This window comes from Capsicum annuum, chromosome 1 (genome assembly GCF_002878395.1).
Source record: "Capsicum annuum cultivar UCD-10X-F1 chromosome 1, UCD10Xv1.1, whole genome shotgun sequence".
NCBI lineage: Eukaryota > Viridiplantae > Streptophyta > Magnoliopsida > Solanales > Solanaceae > Capsicum > Capsicum annuum.
In genome coordinates this window covers 59,024,311-59,033,535 of record NC_061111.1, presented here as the reverse complement: position 1 = coordinate 59,033,535, position 9,225 = coordinate 59,024,311, and positions in this window count along the sequence as shown.

Genomic DNA, 9,225 nt, shown 5'->3' with positions numbered 1-9,225 from the left:
ATCTTATATTCTTATGCCAGGACTGTGAATTTAGCTTCGTCGAATGTGCCAAGAATAGCTTGGAAGGGTACACTTCATTCAGGTCCTAAGAGGGCCATATCTTCTGTTCAGGCTCATAAATTGGTTGAGGGGGGATGTTTATCTTACTTGGCCCATATTCGTTACACCAGTGTTATTTCACCTCCTTCCTTGGATTCTATATGTGTTGTTGTGAGTTTATGGATATGTTCCCTACGGACTTGCCTAGTATGCCTTCAGATTGGGATATTGATTTTATTATTGATGTTGAGTCAGGAACCAAGCCCATTTTTATTCCTCATTATAGGATGGCCCCAGCAGAGCTAAAGGAACTAAAGGATCAGTTACAGGGGTCATTAGATTAGAGATTTATTCGACCTAGTATTTCACCTTGGGGTGCGCCTATTTTATTTATGAAGAGAAAGAATGGGTCTATGCGAATGTGTATTGATTATTGGCAGATGAATAAGGTGATGGTTAAGAATAAGTATCCTCTTTCTCGCATCGATGATTTGTTTGATCAGCTTCAGGGTGTTGCGGTGTTATCAAAGATTGATTTGAGGTCTGGTTATCAGCTGTTCAGGATTATAGCTTCGAATATTTTGAAAACTGCATTTCGGGCTCGATATGGTTATTATGAGTTCTTAGTCATATCTTTTGGGTTGACCCATGCCCCTGCTGCGTTCATGGAGTTGATGAACTGGGTGTTTCGACTATATCTTGACTTTTTTGTTATGGTATTTATAAATGATATCTTGGTTTATTCAAAGAATAAGGTTTAGCATGAGGATTATTTGTGGATTATGCTTTAGATATTGAGGGATAAGAAGTTGTATGCTAAGTTCTCTAAGTGCGAGTTTTGGTTGGATTCAGTTTTTTTCTTGGATCATGTGATGACTAAGGAAGGTATTATGATTGATCTAGCTAAGGTTACAGCGGTTTGTGATTGGGCTAGACCTACTTCGACCATTGAGATTCGGAGTTTTATTGGCTTGGCCGGGTATTATTAGTGTTTTGTTGAGGGTTTCTCTTCCATTGCAGCTCCGTCAACCAAGTTGACTCTGAAGAAGAATTCCTTCCAGTAGTATGCTGTTGTGAGGTGAGCTTTCAAAAGCTCAAGGATTTATTGACTTTAGCTTCTATATTGGCTTTCTCCAAGGAGGGCGTGGTCTTTGTTGTCTTTTGTGATGCTTCAGGTATTGGGTTAGGTGTTGTGTTGATGCAGGTGGGCAAGGTAATTGTGTATGCATCTCGTCAAGATTGAAGCCTCATGAGAGGAATTATCCTACCCATGATTTGGAGTTGTGAGTTATGCGCATTTTTGTTTGCCTTGAAGTTGTGGAGGCACTACTTGTATGGATTCTATTGTGAGATCTTCTCAGATCATCGTATCCTTCAGTACTTCTTTACTAGCGAGATCTTCCTATGAGGCAGCGCCATTGGCTTGAGTTGCTTAAGGATTATGACTTGACTTTTCTCTACCATCAGGGAAAGGCTAATACAATTATGAATGGCTTAAGCCAAAAGCCAACTAGCATGGGTAGCTTGGTGTATCATTTGACTTAGGAGAGACCATTAGCCTTAGAGGTTCATTCTTTGGCTAACCTGATGGTTAGGCTTGATATTTTGACACCAGGGCGTGTTTTGGCATTTATGGAGGCTAGATCATCTTTGATAAAGTAGATTCGAGCTCACTAGTTTAATAATGTTAGATTGAGGTTGATTCAAGATAAGGTGTTGTGTGGGGAGGTCAGGGAAGCCTCACTTAATTCAGATAGAGTTTTAAGGATTAGGGGCTGAGTTTGTGTGCCGAAAATTGTGATTGGATTAGGTTAATCTTGGAAGAGGCCCATTGTTCTAAATATTTAATCTATCTAGGTGTGACTAAGATGTATAGTGATTTGAGATATTACTACTAGTGGGGTGGTATGAGGCGTGATATAGTAGATTTTATGGCTCGCTGCCTATGTTGTTAGCAGGTGAAGGACAAGTATATGAGACCTGGTGGTTTGCTTTAGAGTTACCCATTCGTGAGTGGAAGTGGGAAAAGATCATATGGACTTCATGACTGGGTTGCCTCGTACTTCTTTTGGTTCTGACAGTGTTTGGGTTATCATGGATCGATTGACTAAGTCAGCTCATTTTATTTCGGTTCAGGTCTCATTCAGTGCTGAGAGGTTAGCCCATATATTCATTCGTGAGATTATGCGTTTGCATAGTGCATCAATGTCCATTATTTCAGATCGAGATTTTGTGTTCACATCTTACTTTTGGAAGACTTTTCAGGATGAGTTGGGTACTCAGGTTGATCTTAGCACAGTGTTTCATCCCTAGACTGATGGCCAGTCAGAGCGGACTATCTAGGTTTTGAAGGATATGCTTCAAGTATGCGCGATGGATTTTGGTGGCCAGTGGGAGCAGTATTTGGCTTTAGCAGAGTTTGCATATAGTAATAGCTACCACTTCAGTATTGATATGGCTCTTTTTGAGATGTTGTATGGTAGACGTTGTCTCTTCCCAGTAGGTTGGTTTAATGTTTCAGAGGTCAGACCTCGAGGTACGAACTTGCTTCGTGAGTCGTTAGATAGAGTCCGGGTCATTCAGGATAGACTTAAAGTGGTTCAGAGTAGGCAGAAGTGTTGTGCTGATCGTAGACTTTGTGCCTTGAGATTTGGTGTAGGTGATCATATTTTCCTTAAGTTTCACTCATGAAGGGTGTGATGAGGTTTGGGAAGAAGGGCAAGCTTAGCCCCAGGTATATTGGTCCATTTAAGATTCTTCGAACTGTTGGTGGTTGTGGATTATGAGTTGGTTTTGCCCCTTGATCTATCAGATGTTCGTTCAGTTTTTCATGTTTCTATGCTTCGTTGCTATATTCCTGATGAGTCTCATATCATTCGTTGGGAGTCAGTTCAGTTAGATGAGCGGTTGTCCTTTGTGGAGAAGCCGGTTTCCTTTTTGGCTAGGGATGTTAGGCGGTTGCGCTCTAGAGTGATCCATGTGGTTAAGGTCCAGTGGTGAAATCAACCTGTAAATAAGGCCACTTCAGAGGTTGAGTCTGATATGCGTAGCTCCTATCCCCAGCTTTTCATAGATTCAGATATTTCCTTACCTTAGTTCGGGGACGAACTAGATTTTTAGTGGTGGATGATATAACGACCTAAAAATTTGATGAAATATGTAAAATTTGTGATTTTGTGTGATTCGACTGTTTTACCCATTATGATATTTTCAGGGTGTGGGAGTGATTGACATGATTTTTGATGTATTTTGGTATCATTTATGCAATATTGTGGGTTTTGATGGCTTAAAAAGCCTTAAATTGGACTTATAGAGATATCTTTTGATTTGTGCGACGGATGGCCGAACGAACTGTGCCAGCAGCTCCGGATTATCAATTTTAGGCTAGGTGGACTTTTGGTTCGGGTCTTGGTGCACCCGAGCTCATTTCGACCTATTGTGATTGGAAAGTTGGAAAATTAGAAATATGGGAGTGGGACCCACATTTGATCGAAACGACTTCGGATGGAAAATTAGACTTCGCCAGCAGATCCAGAATATCAATTTTAGGGTGTTAGCATATTTGGTATGATTTTACGGGTTTTAAATCTCATTTCGACCCTTGATTTGGAAAATTATAATTTCAAATTTCGGGGGTCAACTTTATGAAAACGACATTTTTTGAAAAATATGATATGGCCAACGCATCCAGAGCGTTGAATTTAGCGTGGTTGAATAATCCGTTTGCATAAATCAGACTCCGATTTAATTTCGGGCACCCCGTCGAAGCCCGAAGTGGACTTTAAAAAAAAAACTGCAGCTTTTTTTGGTTATTTCAGTGCAGATTTTCTGAACTTATAAATAGTTTTGGGTCCATTTTGCTCATTTTTCATCTTTTCTTTTGAGAGTTAAACCCTAAATAGTTTGGGAGCTTAAAAGTGAAGCTTGTGGGAGTTTTGAAAGCTAGATTAACACCCTTTTCTTGGTTTTATTACGGATTAAAGGTAAGAATTCATCCTTTTTTTAGTAATTTCTTGATAAATTTCTCAAAACCCCAAAAATCTTAGGGCATGATTTTAAATCCAAATTTTATTCCTTTTCATTTGAATAATATTTTTATCTTATAATTACTAGTTTTTCATCAATTTAACTTTCAAAACAATTCTGATTCTTGATTTTAACCCGGATTTTAAAGATTTAACCCGGTAGAGCTCAAAAATGATTTTTCTTCGATTTGAACTCCGGTTTTTACTCGATTTAACTTGGATTTTCAGATGTAGATTCCTAAAAATATAGAGAACAAATTTTTAAAATAAAGTTTCGATTTTGCCCTTCTTTTTCAGAAACCCATTTCGGGGGTCCGTTTTGACCCAAACCAAAAGTAGTCAATATAGGTGTCGTTGGTTTTGTATTGATGCGTAGATTTCATATTTGATATTTTTAGGGAAGTTCGAGATTGTTCATTAAAAGCAATACCTCGGGTTCAAGTGTAGCAGACCAGTTTTGGCTTTCGAGGTAGGTTATGGCTTAACTCTTTTAGACTGGGCTGGGTAGTAAATGATGATACAAAATACACGTTAAGGGTGGAAACTAATCATGAAAAATGGCTATCTATGTGTTGTGCCTGTGTGGGGGCGTATATGTGATGTAATTGTCAAAATTGAGATATTATGTGATATGTTTGACCATGTGGGGTCCTATGTGATATTGATAGCCTTGAATACATGTGAAAAATTATATTGTGTTTTTTAATGTGATACCATTGGTGTATTGTGATTATATTCATACTTTATTGGCATATGAGACATGTGGAAATTCATGGATGAAACGAAAATAATAAGTGATATTAGCTCATGTGGTTATGAAAATGTATTATTGTGGTTGGTTGCGGAAATATATCATGTGATTGGTTGTGGAAATACTCATTGTGATTTGTGTGAGAATTACATCTTCATATCATACTCATTCATGAAACATTGGTACCACCACTGGCAACATCTTTTTAAAAAATATTTTAACACCTTATAAAATCCCTTTTGAGGGATATGTCGGAAAGGAGATATGAGGTATGTGGATTGTATACGGGTTGATGAATCCCCCATGGGTCCTACGTAGGGAAGCTTTAGTTTCGTAGGTGTATCCGGGGATTGTACGACGATCCCGGAGGTTGTACGATGACCTCGTGAATCATCATCATCATATACATTGCACTTACTTTATTATGTTTATGTTGTGTTGTATTTCCTTATTGACTTGTCATCTATATATTTATCTTACCTTCCTAGACTTGTATTTGATAATCTTATATCTACATGTTCTCTCTTGTTCTATTTATATGTGACATAATGTATACTTGTGTTCTATACCTTGGTGTGTTGTTTTAATATATGTGAGATATATTAGAACTGTTAGTGCAAGCGGTGTGGGCTGCCGTTGTGGGACATTTTCTGATTAGAGGTGACGTGCCTTTAGTGTATATTTTGTATGTTTTATTTACTACTTTGCTTGGTCGTCCTATGATACCTACTGAGTACAAGTGGACCGTACTCATGCCTACTGCGCCCTTTTGATGCAGGTTTTAGCTCGAGTGCACCTCAGCTTGATTGACTCGGACAATTGGTTAAGCTTCCAAGGTAGCGGTTGGACATTCATGCATCTGAAGTTCACCTTTATCTTTCTATAGTTGTTATGTCTTTATTAGTATTCGGAGACAGTTATTATTCCTTTGTGGCTATTTTTCCGATGCATTTGACTCTTGGATTGTATTAGTAGTTCTTACACTATTGATACCTGATTTTGGGCATGACTGGTATTTTGAATAAGTTCTTTCCACATTGTTATAATTACTTATATGGTTCGGCTTTGTTCTAGAAGCCTTGCCGTGGGATATTTCTGTCTTTTCTTCCTTTTATATCAGTTTGGGTGATAGTCTTACTTGTCAAGGTACTCCACGACAAGTGCCATCATGACCCTTATTTTTGGGTCGTGACAATATACAACATAATTCTAATTATACAAATACTAACATAATATATAATTTATTTCTAAAATACACAAATTCATAGAAAATGTACAAGTAAATTACAATAAATAAATAAACTGGTAATTTACATTTACACATTAAGATATACAAACAAAGCTTTAAATATACAAACATAATCAACATGCACAAACACAAATAATATATAAAATAAAAATCAGTAGACTACAATTTCACTATTTTGAATATTCAAATAGATTAATCGACTATACAATTCGATGAAAATCAAAAAGAACTTATTACTATTTAATGTATCAAAATCGAATTTGGACAAACAATAACTCGATCAGTTTGATTTCCATCTAATTCGATGAAATAGTACAGACGCCTTTATTTTTTGAAATTCATATACCAAATATTCAAAAAACTATTTGTTGAAAAAAAAAATAACAAAAAATGATTAAAGACATAAAAATGATATCAAACTACATTAAATCATTTTAAGTTGCTGAAATTGATATACAGAAATAATTTTTTGATTCAATACTTGTAACACCATTGATGATTTATTTTGAATTTTCGAAGCTCATGAAGATAAAAATCTTCAGTTGATTTGATTTTGATTTTAGTTGTTGAAAACTACACTGTAAAATATCTTTTACAGTGAAGTAATGGAGTGAAAATAAGAAAGAGGTAAAATAATTGAGTAAAAATAAGAGAGAGGTAAAATAATGGAGTGAAAATAAGAGAGAGGTAAAGTAATGGAGTGAAAATAGTAAAGAGAGAGTAAAACACGGGTGTTTGAAATTTATAGGCAAAATAATACTACTTTTGCTATAAACTGTAATTTTGAAAAAGTGTTGTTATTTATTGTAATTATAATTTTAAATATGTTATTTTCTGTAATTTTTCCTAAACAAAAAATGTGACAAGCAAGCCTGTGAACATAGCCCAAATGCTGGCCGTTTTTGGGCTGGGGTTAAACCATGAAAAGAACTAAGAATTTTACAGCCCAAAAATAGATTTGCTTTGTATCTCAGTAGAATAGAGATAAAAAGGTTGTCGGTGTGTGTTTGGGGATTCATGCCGATTGTGAATAAAACATATGTTCATGTCATCTTCTTTCTTCGAGTCTAAGAGTTTCATCACCATTCTTATCTCTATTCTTAGTTACTTGTTATTACATTATTTTCCATTGTAATTTAATAATTAAATGTTGTCATGGTAATTTTGCTACCAGTGATCATATAATACTCAAGTAGTTGTGTTGAGAATTGCCAAAACACCGGGAAATAATTTATAGTTTTCCAATGAAAGGTTTTCTATGTTCAGTTTCTACCTAGCATGAATTGATCAACGATCTGTAATAGATAGGCAGTATATAAATATGCATCAACTCCATTTTTCTTATAGAAAGGCCCAACATATTTTGTTTTTAATTATGTCATTATCGTTGGCATTCAATCAGTTGAGGTTTCGGATCTCAGACATAACCGCCTAATGTCATTGTTAAATTAGTGAAATTTAACGGTGCACTTTTTTAACCCTAATTACTTAAGATTATGCTAATATATTTGCTTTCTAAACTCTTCTATGGTACTTAGTATTGGTTCATAAATTTTCTTACATACACATGGGTATGGCCTCTTTTGTTTTGATATATGTTCTTGTCCCCTTGGCCCTTTCAAAGATGTGAGAGTGTTTATGTATATGTTTGTAACTTTTTTTTCCATGAAGTCATAGTGTAACATTGACCTTTTCTCTTTTTCACTAGGCAGAAATATAATATGTAAATCTTGATTTGTTCCACATTTTACTTGTGCTATAAAAAGATAACATATTTGGTAAAATTTCATAAGTAGAGTCTAAAAAAAGTGAGATTGATGTAAGCAAATCTTTTCTTATCTTGTCCAAGATGGAAATTGCTTCTAATAAATCCTCAACTCAAGAAATTATTTACGATGTTTTGGTGGGGGGGGAGGGGGGGGGGGGGGGGGCTTCTCATGAAGTCATACAGTAACATATTGATCTTTTCTCTTTTTCTTTAGTCAGGAAACGTAATATGAGGACCGGTCTTTCTAAAGTGTACTTTTTAGAGGTTCATACGCCCTTACCCATGAATTATCCCGATTTAAGATAGATAGTATAACTTAGGGGTGTCAAGTGGGCTGGGCCGGGCCAACCTGGAACCAGCCCATTAAAATTAACCGAGTTGTCGGCCGAGCCAGGTTCGGTTGGGGTTAAGTAAAACATATACAGCAATATATATATAGTTATATACTATTTTATAAAATATGTACGCATGTATACATTCAATATGCACGTCTATAGAAGATATATACACAAATATACGCACCACTCAATATATATGTACTATTTTAAGTAAAACATATACTACAATATATGTATATACTACAATATATATATAGTTATATGCTAATTTATAAAACATGTACGCATGTATACATTAAATATGCACGTCTATAGAAGATATATACCCAAATATACGCACCACTCAATATATATGTACTACTTTAAGTAATACTATAATACATGTATATACTCCAATATATATATAGTTATATACTAATTTATAAAACATATACGCATGTATACATTAAATATGCACGTCTATAGAAGATATATACACAAATATATGCACCACTCAATATATATGTACTACTTTAAGTAAAACATATACTACAATATATGCATATACTACAATATATATATAGTTATATACTAATTTGTAAAACATATACGCATGTATACATTAAATATGCACGTGTGTAGAAGATATATATATATTAGATCCATTTTTGAGGGGATTCATATTACTATTATCAATTAGAATAATTTATGGTTGGCTTGGTTGGACTAAAAAAATGAAGTATCCAGGCTCCGTTTAGAAAAAATCCAATTGGATTGATAAGATATCTATGATTGCTATTCATATTTTTTCTTTGTAATTTGTAAAGAGATCCTAATTGTCAAGCAAAGTTATCTCAACTCTAATAAATACTTGTATAAAATGAATTGAAAATAAAAGAAATACAAAAAGAAATGGTAATGGGAGCATTTGTCCTATATGTACAAATCCAAATCGGGTGGATCTTTACCCGGAGTAGAGCATAAACCTAAAAAGATGAAACAGACCCATTCAGGAACAAGAAAATACCATCGCGGTTTGGATTAAATCTCGATGAAAGAATACATCAATGAGAATT